Source organism: Myxocyprinus asiaticus, chromosome 15 (genome assembly GCF_019703515.2).
Source record: "Myxocyprinus asiaticus isolate MX2 ecotype Aquarium Trade chromosome 15, UBuf_Myxa_2, whole genome shotgun sequence".
Classification (NCBI taxonomy): Eukaryota; Metazoa; Chordata; class Actinopteri; order Cypriniformes; family Catostomidae; genus Myxocyprinus; species Myxocyprinus asiaticus.
The window spans coordinates 9,432,478-9,446,004 of record NC_059358.1 but is presented as its reverse complement, the minus strand read 5'-3'; the positions used below and the strand labels follow the sequence as shown (position 1 = coordinate 9,446,004).

At 40.1% G+C, this 13,527-nt stretch overlaps 1 protein-coding gene across 5 annotated transcripts in view; it reads right to left on the bottom strand.

Moving 5' to 3' along the window:
• The window catches only part of LOC127453450 (dual specificity tyrosine-phosphorylation-regulated kinase 1B-like), a 93,430-nt gene extending 80,323 nt beyond the window's left edge, over positions 1 to 13,107 (bottom strand). For all 5 annotated transcript variants that reach the window (XM_051719797.1, XM_051719798.1, XM_051719796.1 and 2 more), the window contains exon 1: positions 12,379 to 13,107. The gene's annotated coding sequence lies outside the window, so the exon portion shown is untranslated. The remainder of the gene's footprint in view (positions 1 to 12,378) is intronic.
• Between the last annotated feature and the right edge of the window lie 420 nt (positions 13,108 to 13,527).

Sequence of the window (13,527 nt, the reverse complement as noted above, 5' to 3'; positions counted from 1 at the left end):
ATTTTTTTAACAATGGACCTTAACGTTTACTTAATTTACAAATTTAAAACCATGACTTGCACTGCACATAACTAACATTGCCATTACATTCATGCTGTTTAGCCAGAGGGGAACAGGCCCCCACATTGAGCCTGGTTTCTCTCAAGGATATTTTTCTCCATTAACCAACATCTTGTGGAGTTTTGTGTTCCTTGCCACTGTTGCCTTCAGCTTGCTCACAGGGGTTCTAAATACAATTATTATTTTATTTCTATACACAATTTACAATCATATTTAATCAAACTACACAATGATCACTAAGACTTTATAGATATTACAGTTTCATTTTTTGTTAATGCATGATTTCCTGCAAAGCTGCTTTGAAACCATGTGTGTTGTGAAAAGCGCTATACAAATAAAAATGACTTGACTTGCTAGGGTGTTCTGGGTGGTTGCTAGGTCACTTCCTGGCCAAGTCAAAACAGCTCTCTGTGATATACTGGTTTCTAGACATGGCTTAGGACCTCCAATGTAAGTCTACTTGTAAGATTTTTATTCAGGGTTTTTCCTCCAATTAAATTTTTCGGCGAAGAGAAATTTCAGTCTGGCGAAGCAAATTTGATGATATTCATGTTGCTGTTGGACTTTATAAGTGCTAAATATGCTTCATGTGGTACGCAGATGTGCATGGGGTGATTGAAGACTGGTATCGCGTGCATGTCATTTATTATGTGGCACGCGTTATTTTTTTCATAACAAAAACAAATTATTATTTAAAGAGCACCTATTATGGTTTTTAAATGTGCCTAATTTTGTTTTAAAAGGTCTCATACAATAGATTTACATGCATCCAAGGTCAAAAAACACTTTAATTTACTCATAATTTAAATTGCAGCATTAACTTTTTTACCCAGTTTTAAAAAATGACTCGTTCAATGATCCGTTATAAAGGATTCATTCTAAACTCCTCCTTTCAGAGAGGCTACTCTGCTCTGATTGGTCAGATGTCCCAGTCTGTTGTGATTGGTCTACTGCTTAGTGTAGTGTTTGAGGGTGGGTCAAAGCTGTTCGCGAGCAGCCAATGAAGACCAGAGGCAGGTTTTTTTGTTACCACATTGGCTGTGTCTCGTTTGGAAGGATGCGTTCTCCGGAAGTCGCATTTGTCGGCCGCATACGTCATCAAGGCTGTCTCGTTTCATTCTTTTTTTTTTCTTTCTATTTCTTATTATCTATTGTCAATGCCTTTTATGTATATGCACTTACATTTATACAATTGTTAACCTTTTTGCATTCCCAATAAAAAAATTATTATTATTTTTTTAAATGAAACGAGACAGCCTTGATGACGTATGCGGCCAACAAATGTGACCTCCGGAGGAGCAGCCTTCCAAACGAGACACAGCCTATATGTAGGTTAGTACAGGAAATAAGTCTGGAATTACTAACGACTCGTTTCAGGTGTTGAGAATCGGTTCAATATCTCCCATTTGTCGTGCACTTTGATTTTTGAAACTTTGCACTTTTTTTACATACACAAACAGCTATATAACACACTACATGAAAGGTAATATTTGAAAAACCATAAAAGGTGCTCTTGTAGGGGGCTTTCACACTGGGCACGTTTGCTGCGGTCCGATTCCGAGTGCGATTGTTCCCGGTGCCCCCCGCAGCTTTGGTCTGGTTTCACACTCTCTTGATTCTATCGAACCCCGGTCCATCTGCGTTCATCTTATGTCATCACAAACACGCATGGAGAACACAACGCGACTCATCATACTTTTTGTTATTTTGGTGCCATTATGCACAGCAGAGTGAATGACAACTGCGTATATGTGCACTTCATGGTGTAACTCATCAGATGTCCAGGGGAAGGTGGCTTGCTGCTGCTCGAAACGGCGTTTTTTGAGGAGACAGCTGATTGCAAGGAATTCATTTGCATCTTTGTTTACACTGCACGCTTACTCACGCTCGTGTCCACTGTCATCTCCTATTATACCCTATATTTATAACCTATAATAGTATTTATATATAGTATTTATAAGGTGTATAGATAAATAGATAGATGTCATCATCGGCTAAAACGCATGCGCAGGTTACTTTACTTACTGAACGAGTGCGCACCCAAGTCCGAGTTGCTTTCACATTCACGCGAATCACGCTACAGTTCCATTGCAACCGAACTCAGACCACCTCCTACAGGTAGTCTCGGGTTCGGTAACGCAGTGCGCTCCCCAGTCCACATGACAGCTTTCACATTACCAATTTTTCATGCGAACCGTGCTGCATTTCGAACTAAACTGCCAGTGTGAAAGCACCCTAAGAAAGACTACCTAACTAACAACTGAGGAGCAATCCATAGTCTTAACTATAGTAAAATAAAAGTCTGGGCCTTTATAAATTATGAAGAAAATTTATATTGTAATATATTTCCTGTACGATGTTTGATGTTAGGAAACAAACTGGTCTGGTTTGGCTTCAGATATTCATAGAATCACAAAGATTTCTAAATCATTAAGAGTCTGATAAAAGAAAAACAATATCTGTTATGGAGAAGGAAACAAACATTTTTACAATAGAAGCAAAGTCCCAAATCAGTAAAGTGGTTTACTCATGAATATTATAACTAGCCCTATAGAAATAAGGTGTTAAGTTAGTTTGATTTCCCATAGCACCTTGAAGTACAAAAACCTCAATTGAATTCAGAAGTTTCTAGATACTCAGATGATCAAAACTAAATAATATTCTTTAAAAACATGAAATGCAACAACATATTTTAAATATGAATTGCAATTATGCAACAACAACAAAAAAACTGCATTGTGATGAACGTGTACGTCAGCCACCACTGAAGACCATTTTTGACTCAGAAATAAACCTGTTATGCCAGTTAATTCACCAGGTGAATATAGAAATTCTGATCACTTAAGTAAAAGTCACCCATTAAAATCAAACAATATGAGATATCATTCATGTCTGCAAACAAACAGTGTGGGAAGAGTTACAAATCAAAGTTTAATACTTTGGGTTAGGGGTTTGTTCTAATCTTGAATGCCTAGATTTTGAATCACATTGTCTGGTCAATGATGTGCACTGCTGAAACTTAAAGGGTTTCTGGGCTTTAACAGCTCAAACACTGACCAAGATTGCATCACAAAAAGGTGGGGACTGGACCAGAATGACTCACACAGTACTGCTGCTGAGGGGTACACCTCACCAAGGCAGAATTTATATGTGCATGCAGTCAATGGTTAAGAATAAGTAGTGAAACAGTAAGAAACATAAAATCTAAAACTTTCACTGTAAAAACAAAAGAAAAGTGTTTGCCTTTTAGTTGGACTAGACTGATCTTGTTGAGATAACTCAATTATCCAAGTTTTTGTTTGCTGAACTTGTGATAAGCTATTGAACTTAGGAAAAACTATTCAGCTGAAATAAAAAATATACTGCAAGTCAAGAGAATTACGCAAATCATGCTCACAAATTCGGATTCCCAGCATTCACTGCAGCATTAATAAATTATGCAAATTGCAGTGTCACTTTCTTATTTAAATTTTTACTGTTTGCTGTTTTTATTTATGCTGTTGGTTTTTGTGTTTGCTGTCATGTTCAGGTATTTGTTATGCTGAATAATTCAAATCTCATATTTTTACTCGAAGTGTTTGATATTTGTCACCATCATTAATTTGCATGTAAAGTGTTGAGGCCCATGAGTGTCTCCTTGACAAGCTAAAGCAAAATAAATGAAAGGTGGCTGGGGCTAACATTCTGTCTAACATCTCCTCACATCTCCATGAGGGTGAGTCAGTGATGACAGCATTTTCATTTTTGGGTGAACTATCTCTTTAAGAACACTTTTAGGATCTAGCTTTTTATTTCTCCCATCAAAAAAATCTGTGCAAAGAACACCTGACTAAATTACAGCTCCTAACCTCTCTCATACCATAGGCATATCCACCATGTCTGTCCAATATCTATGAAAGTCACAATGTGCTTTTCATTACCAATTTATGAGCCACTGGATGCTGGAAGAAAACTATATTAGGAAGGGACAGGCAGCAACAGCTTATAAAGGGAAGCTCAGAGCTGGCCATGAAACCAGCTAAGGAGCTCTTGACCAGAAGTCTGCTCTTGCATGCCCTTTTTAATGGGCTGCATACATTACTTGCTCCAAACATAGATGAACACCAACTGACTCCATGTATGCTCTTTGACAACTTGTAAATCATAAGAATTGAATTTTTAGAGTTAAAAAGACAACATAAGAGCGTATATAACTCCAAAAACGGCTTGTGTGGCCAATTTAACTTGCATACATTCAAGTTTTGTAGCCTGTATACTACTGGCTTACTTCTAAAGCCCTGTTTACACCAGCTATTAAAATGTGTTTCAGGCAATCCGATCACAAGTGGACAGGCGAGACCACATCACCGTTTACACCTGGTCTTAATATACTGTACATCTCTTTTGACCATACATGTCTGGATTTTGAGGGGAAGGTCTCTTGATCTTATGAAGCCATCAATAATTATTTCAGTGCATTACTACATGATTATAAAAAAAACGGTAATCTGTTTCTCCCAATTACACTTGAATTTAATCTAAGCACAAAATGACATTTAGAACAGAATTCTGTTATTTTAGTGGAATACATGTATTAACTGAGCTTCACATGCAGTATCATACATCACTGCATGTTGATATCAGGCATACTTTAGAAGTTTCGTGTTCAAGTTCAAGTGCGTGTACGTGTGCATTTTTTTTTCAATCAGACAGTTATTTTCCTTTTTAAACCGCATGTAACCAGCAAAGTTTAAAACTCCTGTTTTAGTACAGACAGTTTAGTAGGTGATGCTTCGCTGCTGTTCGAACTAATTTGAATGGATGTGTGTTTATACTACAAGCCTAATGCATTTTCAAACACTTTCGACCACCTCTGAAAGTGGACATCTCTCAAAATATTATGGACCCCATTTACACCCGTCTTTAGTGACATCCCATTTTCAAACGGATCGCCTAAAGCACATCTTAATACCATTTGTAAGCAAGGCCTAAGTCAGTTTTGTAAGCCAAATTGTGGGCACCAAACAATACTATTGCGAATACTAATATTATATTGTGAAGAAGATTAAAATCACCAGAACAGGTCAGTCAATCTGTTCTGTTTGTTTATTAATGTTGCTGAGAGGTTGCCTGACTATTAAAATAGAGGTTAGGAGAATAAAATGCTGCACAATTTCTCAATGTTTGAACAATTTCTTAATTTCATATTTACATAAATGAATTATGGTCTTGTGGATCTTATCAAATGAACTTACTCAATGCAATATCCTGGCACTGTTCACTAAAAGCCCGTTCTTAGCTGTCTGTTTAGAAGCTGCTGAGCAACAAAATGGGTTGAAAGACATATGAAGATCTGCAGAACTTCAGGAACAATACACTTTAACAGCCTGGGCATTCTAATGATGGAGAATGTACTTCTGTATGTACTAATTCAAGTTGGATATCATCCACAGAGCCACATGTTGACCCCACACATGAACCACGCTTTGGAGGAAAAGCCTGTTAAGAGCCACATCCAAATCGATGTGTAAAGCTATATGCTCTCTGATGAGTGAAAGGATTTGTCCTAACAGATTCACACAGGGATAGACAGATAGAAATAATGGGTGGGAAAATGCCCCCACCAAAAGATTGTATACTACCGGCCCTGGGTGGGATAGGGAGACAGGGCTATGGAGAAAGCAGGAGCTTTTGCTAAGGGTAGCCTACATCATGCACACTCATAGAGATAAATTCTTCCTTAAAGTTTCCCACTCCTGCTTTATTTATAAGTGCACACAGTAAGGCCTTCTAAATGTAGCTTATGCATTGCATCAAGAATGCCAGCATGCAAAAACTGAGAGACAGTACAAAAACCTACAATATATACATGTCCTCTCCTTACAGAGCTGTCAAATGTGCGTTTGTTGCGAGATGAATGGGGAATACTGCCTCAGGTGGTCTCTAAAAAGACTAACAAGCTTGTGTCCATCCCAGTTTAGTTTATGTCAGCTACAAGTGATGAAAAGTACATGAGAGAGGGAACATTAATGGCTAATGTGTGGCAACTACAATGCTGTCAACCTTTCAGAATACATATTTTGTTTCTGTTACACTTAATACATATTTTAGACAATATGAGGGCTAAACGTCTTGCATAATCTTTTCAAGTCTTATGTCTGCCAATTGAGGACATATCAAGGCCTGAAATTCATTTCTGAAAATAGCTCATATGGCTCCTAAAAGTAGGGGGGGCTCCCTTGAAATTTAATAAAAAGGGATTGTTTTACAATCTTGCTTAAATCTGGGGGGGGTTATTCAGATGGAATGATATTTTTTTAAGGAATAGTTCACCCCAAAATGAATATTCTCTCATCATTTACTCACCTTCACCTTTCTTTCTTCTGCTGAACACAAATGAACATTTTTAGAAGAATATTTCAGCTCTGTAGGTCTATACAATGCAAATCAACAGGATCTAAAACTTTGAAGCTCAAAAAGCATAGACAGCATAAAAGTATTCCATATGACTCCAGTGGTTTCATTGTGTCTTCAGAAGTGATACGAGAGGTGTGGGTGAGAAACTTTTTTATTATAAATCTCCACTTTAAAACACCCCTCCTAAGTGCTCTTAACTCCTATTTACTCAAATTTATAGTAAAAAAGGACTTTCTCATGCACACTTAAACGCTTCAGGAGACATGGGTTCAAGCACTGGAGTCATAAGGATTACTTTTATGCTGCCTTTGTGCTTTTTGGAGCTTCAAAGTTCTGGTCACCATTCACTTGCTTTGTATGGAACAACAGAGCTGAAATATTCTTCTAAAAATCTTCATTTGTGTTCAGCAGAAGAAAGTCATGCACATGTGAGATGGCATGAGCGTGAGTATATGATGTGAGAATGTACATTTTTGGGTGAACTATACCTTTAAATATACAGCCTACAATATAGCCCTTCTCTTCAATCACTTGTTTCCCAGCAAGACGTGATGCAACCGTGTGCTGACTTACATTTGTGTTGTTCTTGGCAGATACGTTCACCCAAAAATGACATTTCTGTTATCATTACTCACCCTCAAGCCTGTATGCACAATGAAAGTGAATACTGACCACTGTTATATACTGAATATATAGAACTGGATCGCTGACGCAACCGGAAGTGTTTGAGTGGCCATCTTGGTATGCCAAAACTTTCATAGAGCATCAATGACTGACAGGCGAAAATGCCCCCGTTTCACTGTCTCCTACCTGCATTTCACCCTCTAGTGACAATCATGTTTCATGTTTGATTTGCTCATTATGGATAATATTTGTTACGAGGAAGAAGATATTCACAGATCATGATGTCAGAGCATTCACCTGCACCGGTGTTCAGCCCATCAGTGCAGCAAAACTGTTCAGAAGTTGTAATGCAAGTAGGAAAAGCTGTCATATCTTTTTTAGGGTGATAATACGTCGTTACCCCCGAAATTGACTTTTTTTAAAGTCAGACCAAATGCCCGGGATTTGCTTGTTTTCATATTGAAGTGCTCTCTGTAGTCAGTCATGCATGGATACATGTAATATGTTTGTTTGCCATTTAAACAGCATATCAGTTTAATTTTAACCAACTTTGCTTTGCGTGTCTCCCTCCAGCTCTGTGCGCCTGTGATAGAGGGAGAGAGCGCACGCTAATTCATGTGACCGCGAGAAAAAGGCACTTTTTGATGAAAACATAAAACATGTAACTGAGCTCTTCTATGTTCACAGTAAATAAGTCTGAAAATGTCTGTTTGTATCTTATCTCAGTTTCAGTGAACCTGTTTACATTCAGCTTATCTGTTCGCTGATGAAGTTTGTTAGAGGTGGATACTGTTTGATATTAGATATACATACTGTAAGCTCGGGCTTTCAAGCGATTTCAAAAAAATAATAATAATAATAATTACATGTGTAGAACATTTGCCTTGTAGGGATGTACATGCAGATTTCAGATATAAAATCGGTGATTGAATGACTAATGTTTACTCATTAAATGAGATGATTTCCTATTAAGTCAATAGGGACATTGGAATGTTAATTGGCATAGCAATATGGCGGCGCAGTGGCTTCACTGTTATGACGTCACGAGCAATCCAGTTCTATATTATACAGTGCATCCGGAAAGTATTCATAGTGTTTCACTTTTTCCATATTTTGTTATGTTCCAGCCTTATTCCAAAATGGATTAAATTCATTATTTTCCTCAAAATTCTTCAAACAATACCCCATAATGACAACGTGAAAGAAGTTTGTTTGAAATCTTTGCAAATTTATTAAAAAGAAAAAAAGAAAAAAAAGAAAAAAAAAGAAAAGAAAAAAAAAAAATCACATGTACATAAGTATTCACAGCCTTTGCTCAATACTTTGTTGAAACACCTTTGGCACCAATTACAGCCTCATGTCTTTTTGAGTATGTTGCCACAAGCTTGGCACACCTATTTTTGGGCAGTTTCTCCCATTCTTCTTTGCAGGACCTCTCAAGCTCCATCAGGTTGGATGGGGAGCATCGGTGCACAGCCATTTTCAAATCTCTCCAGAGATGTTCAATCGGGTTCAAGTCTGGGCTCTGGCTGGACCACTCAAGGACATTCACAGAGTTGTCCCGGAGCCACTCCTTTGTTATCTTGGCTGTGTGCTTAGGGTCGTTGTCCTGTTGGAAGATGAACCTTTGCCCCAGTCTGAGGTCCAGAGCGCTCTGGAGCAGGTTTTCATCAAGGATGTCTCTGTACATTGCTGCATTCATCTTTCCCTCGATCCTGACTAGTCTCCCAGTTCCTGCCGCTGAAAAACATCCCCACAGCATGATGCTGCCACCACCATGCTTCACTGTAGGGATGGTATTGGCCAGGTGATGAGCGGTGCCTGGTTTCCTCTAGACATGACGCTTGCCATTCAGGCCAAAGAGTTCAATCTTTGTTTCTCATGGTCTGAGAGTCCTTCAGGTGCCTTTTGGCAAACTCCAGGCAGGCTGTCATGTGCCTTTTACTGAGGAGTGGCTTCCGTCTGGCCACTCTACCATACAGGCCTGATTAGTGGAGTGCTGCAGAGATGGTTGTTCTTCTGGAAGGTTCTCCTCTCTCCACAGAGAAACGCTGGAGCTCTGTCAGAGTGACCATCGGGTTCTTGGTCACCTCCCTGACTAAGGCCCTTCTCCCCCGATTGCTCAGTTTGGCCGGGCGGCCAGCTCTAGGAAGAGTCCTGGTGGTTCCAAACTTCTTCCATTTACGGATGATGGAGGCCACTGTGCTCATTGGGACCTTCAATGCTGCAGAAATTTTTCTGTACCCTTCCCCAGATCTGTGCCTCGATACAATCCTGTCTCGGAGATCTACAGACAATTCCTTGGACTTCATGGCTTGGTTTGTGCTCTGACATGCACTGCTAACTGTGGGACCTTATATAGACAGGTGTGTGCCTTTCCAAATCATGTCCAATCAACTGAATTTACCACAGGTGGACTCCAATCAAGTTGTAGAAACATCTCAAGGATGATCAGTGGAAACAGGATGCACCTGAGCTCAATTTTGAGTGTCATGGCAAAGGCTGTGAATACTTATGTACATGTGATTTTTTTTTCATTTTTTATTTTTAATAAATTTGCAAAGATTTCAAACAAATTTCTTTCACGTTGTCATTATGGGGTACTGTTTGTAGAATTTTGAGGAAAATAATGAATTTAATCCATTTTGGAATAAGTCTGTAACATAACAAAATGTGGAAAAAGTAAAGTGCTGTGAATACTTTCCGGATGCACTGTATATCAGTGATGGTGACTGAAACTATCATTTCCCCTAAAATCTCCTTTTGAGTTTCCCCGAAGAAAGAGAGTCATACAGGCTTTAGGGTGAGTAATGATAACAGAAATATAATTTATGGGTCTACATTTTGGGTATTTTTAGCCAAAAGCTGCACAAGCGTGTGAGAGAGGGAAAGAGAGAGGATGCAGAAGAGCTGATTTATTTGCACTGATTTTGGAATTACAGTTTAATACAAACACAAGATTATTGATTTGATTTGTTCAACTGTATTGATTGGTTTACCAATGCCCGCAATCTTGCGCCAAAATTCAGGCCCTGAACATGGTGAAACTTGCCTTGGAGTTCTGCTGCACGAAAATTTCCTTCAAAGACTGCACAAAATACCTAAAATAACATGTCAATGCAGAGGCAATCTCTTTTAATGGAGTACAGAAACAAGTTTTCAATATAGGCCCAACTCGGTCAACCTGGCAATTTAACCTCACAGTATGTTTACAGCTGTTCCAGCATTTCGTACAATGAAGTTAGTCTATTCACAGCCATGTGTCACGGACACCAAAAGAAATCCAACACAGAGCTTCTCTTACACATACAAATAAGAGGGTCAAATCTAGGCTAATTGAAAGAAGATTGGGAGACTAAACAAATGAATGGTGGATACAGATGTTTTGGAAATGCATTAAGTGCACCAAAAAAACAAAAACTTCAGAGGATTTTGTGAGGGGGGGGGGCGGGATTTTAAGAGACAGGTGGCTCCCACACAGTAACCAAAACGACATTTCTCTCAAATAAGCAATAATGCATCCTCTTCTAACAAAAAATAATAATAATAATTCAAAGGAAACTGATGGAAAGCATGACCAAGAGTTTTTGTGATTGTCAACTGCATCAAATCTTTCACCTACAATTGAAATCCACCCATTTCTGTTCTGAAAAATTGACATTAACTGTTGCAAAAGCATGAATCCTCACTAACACCTAGGCATTAGCTATGTTTAAACCATTCCTAAGGTTGACAATGTCTATTGGTGGAAAAAGAAGGCTGATCGAGATGGCAACATGCAAAAAAATAAAAAAAAAAAAGAACAGAAGAAGTGTGTCCATTTTGAACAGGTGTCCTGAAAATATGCTACCCATCAGGATGTGCAACCAATGCTATAGTTGCATGTTTTTGGGTTGGGTTTGGGATAGGGTTAGGGATTAGTACTGCCTCACACCATATCACACTATCTGATAGTTATGCTGGTAGCACATCCTGATCGGTATTATCTGCTTGACAAGATGAGATACCTAGGATTTTAACACATTTTATGCTGTTGTAGTACATACCGACAGGTTCTTCCATGCCTCCCGACATGTGCTACCCATGTTTTAACTTTACATATCACTGTTTTTCACTGCTGATAGCACATCCTGAGCAGGTAGCACAGATTGTCAGAACACCGGCATTGCTACTTCAGCACCACAGCAGAAGCCTTGCAGAAAAAGCGCTGGAGATGAAGGGTGCAGGCATAGCCAGATATAACAAGGGCTTCGACTGCAAGAACACTGGGTTAAATAGAGACCTGGGTAAATGTGCCACATCCAAATTAATTCCAGAGGTGGACAGTAATAAGAATCGGACATATACCCCCCAAGCAACACGCTCGTGCACGGATGAACGTTAAGAAAAATGTAACGTCACCCCAAATAGGGACCCTTGATTAAAGTCGCATTTTTATTAACAAAATATACCCGTTTCAAAATCAAGATGCACATCCTAGTAAATACATTAACAAATAGGGTGAACATCAACAAGATAGCTGTCAAATTCCGACATTCTGCTCAGAAGAAGATATGCAACCCATGCAACACCGCAGTTTTGCATTAATGTAATTGTGGCCGAAGTGATGCTGCTGTGGGATTCTTTTTCTTTATTTTTTTTTTTTTTAAAACAACCATTAAATGACAACTGGGTGTCTGAAACAAACGTGATGGGCAAACCTGACTCATCAATCTGAATAATAAAAAGCGATAATCGAAGGATGCATTGAAGGTCTCATAATCCATAATCGAACATGGGTGCATCGTTGCAAACGCCAGCAACCCGATACAAAATGTCATGCATTGCCTGTGACTGGTGGTCATTTTTCCGATGTGATAGAATAAACTGTTTTGCATTATCATAAACCTACTGATCATCCAAGCCAGAGCAGGGAAAATCTATTGCATGATTTTAATCATTCCGAAATCACATCCACTGACAACCCATGAGTGGAGCTGCTACCGCTGACTGGATCGCAGAAGAGAATAACGTTTAAATACCTGTCCGTTGTATTTTGAATCTGAACCAGTTTACATAAAGTAACAAGCCGAATATGCCCTCACTCCCTCCCGATTCCCCTGCACAGAGCCCAGGCACCGAACGGCCTGTGCACCAGGCATCATCGCAAGGGAACACGGTGTCTTGATGCTTGATGAGAGGAACGAGGAAACAGGCTTGAGCCATATGAGAGCATCTATCTTCACGCGAGTGAAAAAAGACTAAATTAGCTGGCGTGAATGTGGTTTATATGTTTAAAGAAACCCGCTGTCCTCTTACCTCAGCTTCGTGTCCAGCTTCCCGAAGCAGCCATTAGCAGTATTCCCCCTCTACCGACTGAACCTCCGCCACACAGGTACCGGGGCGGACCGAAAAACCGGCAAAACGACCCCTCCCCCCGAACCGCCACCCCTTCGGACGGACGGACGGGTTGCTGAGATTGCTTCCCCCCCACCAAAACAAAACAAAACACAAGCGGGATAGTCTTGTCGTCGTTCTACAATCCCTCCTCAGTACACTGGGGTTTTTTCTCCTGTTACAGTACCCTGAAAAAGAGCGCGACAAGAGCGTATTCAAACCTCCGGCGCGGCCAACCGTCAGTCCGATGAGCAGTACCGTGACAGTCGATATTCCGCCTTGACGTGGTGTCTCCTCTCTCCTCCTTCCAGAAAAAGCCGCGGTAAGTCAGGTAGCGGTGGTGGTAGTGTGTGGGCTTCGGTGGCTAGCGCCTAGGCTAACCGCGTTCACGTAGCCCAGCAGCGGCAGTTGTAGTAGCTTGCTCGAGGTGGCTGTTGCAGCAGCGGAACGGTGGAGGGGTGAGAAGGTCTGAGCGATTAAATGAACAAAAATGAGAAAAAGAAAGAAAAACGGATGAACTAAAGACAGGGGTTTCACCGTCGCACCGCTACAATTAGCGATGTGCATTCGCCAGGGGCCAGGGAGCCCGCCCCCCACCCTCACTGCCCGTTAATCTCGGATCGGCTCGGCTCCGCGGCTGCTCGTCGCTAGAGAGGGTTGCACGGTTGAAGCGCGTCACCGCGTCAGAGCGCGCTCTCGCCCAGTGTGTGCACTGTGCAGTGTTCACAAAATGGCCGCTTAAACAAACTTGACAACGGGCTTCACCCAGCGGCTGTTGGCGTGATTTGCCTCGGCATTTGCCTGTGTTGGGAAGGAAAAGTGTATTCTTATAGAAACAACAATTAAAAAGACTCACATTGAAGTGGCTTTCAGGCTTGTATCCGGCTATTAGAACGTGAATAATGTCTGGAGCAATTGAAGAGCGTAGCCACATGGTTTATATTATTTTGCAGAGATTGTTTCTTAAAAAGTGTATTTCTAAATCGTTTTCTGTAATCTTTATTTGGTTAAATTCAAATAATTGTTATCGACCCTCGACACTAAACAGTTGATAAAGGCATCACTTATTTA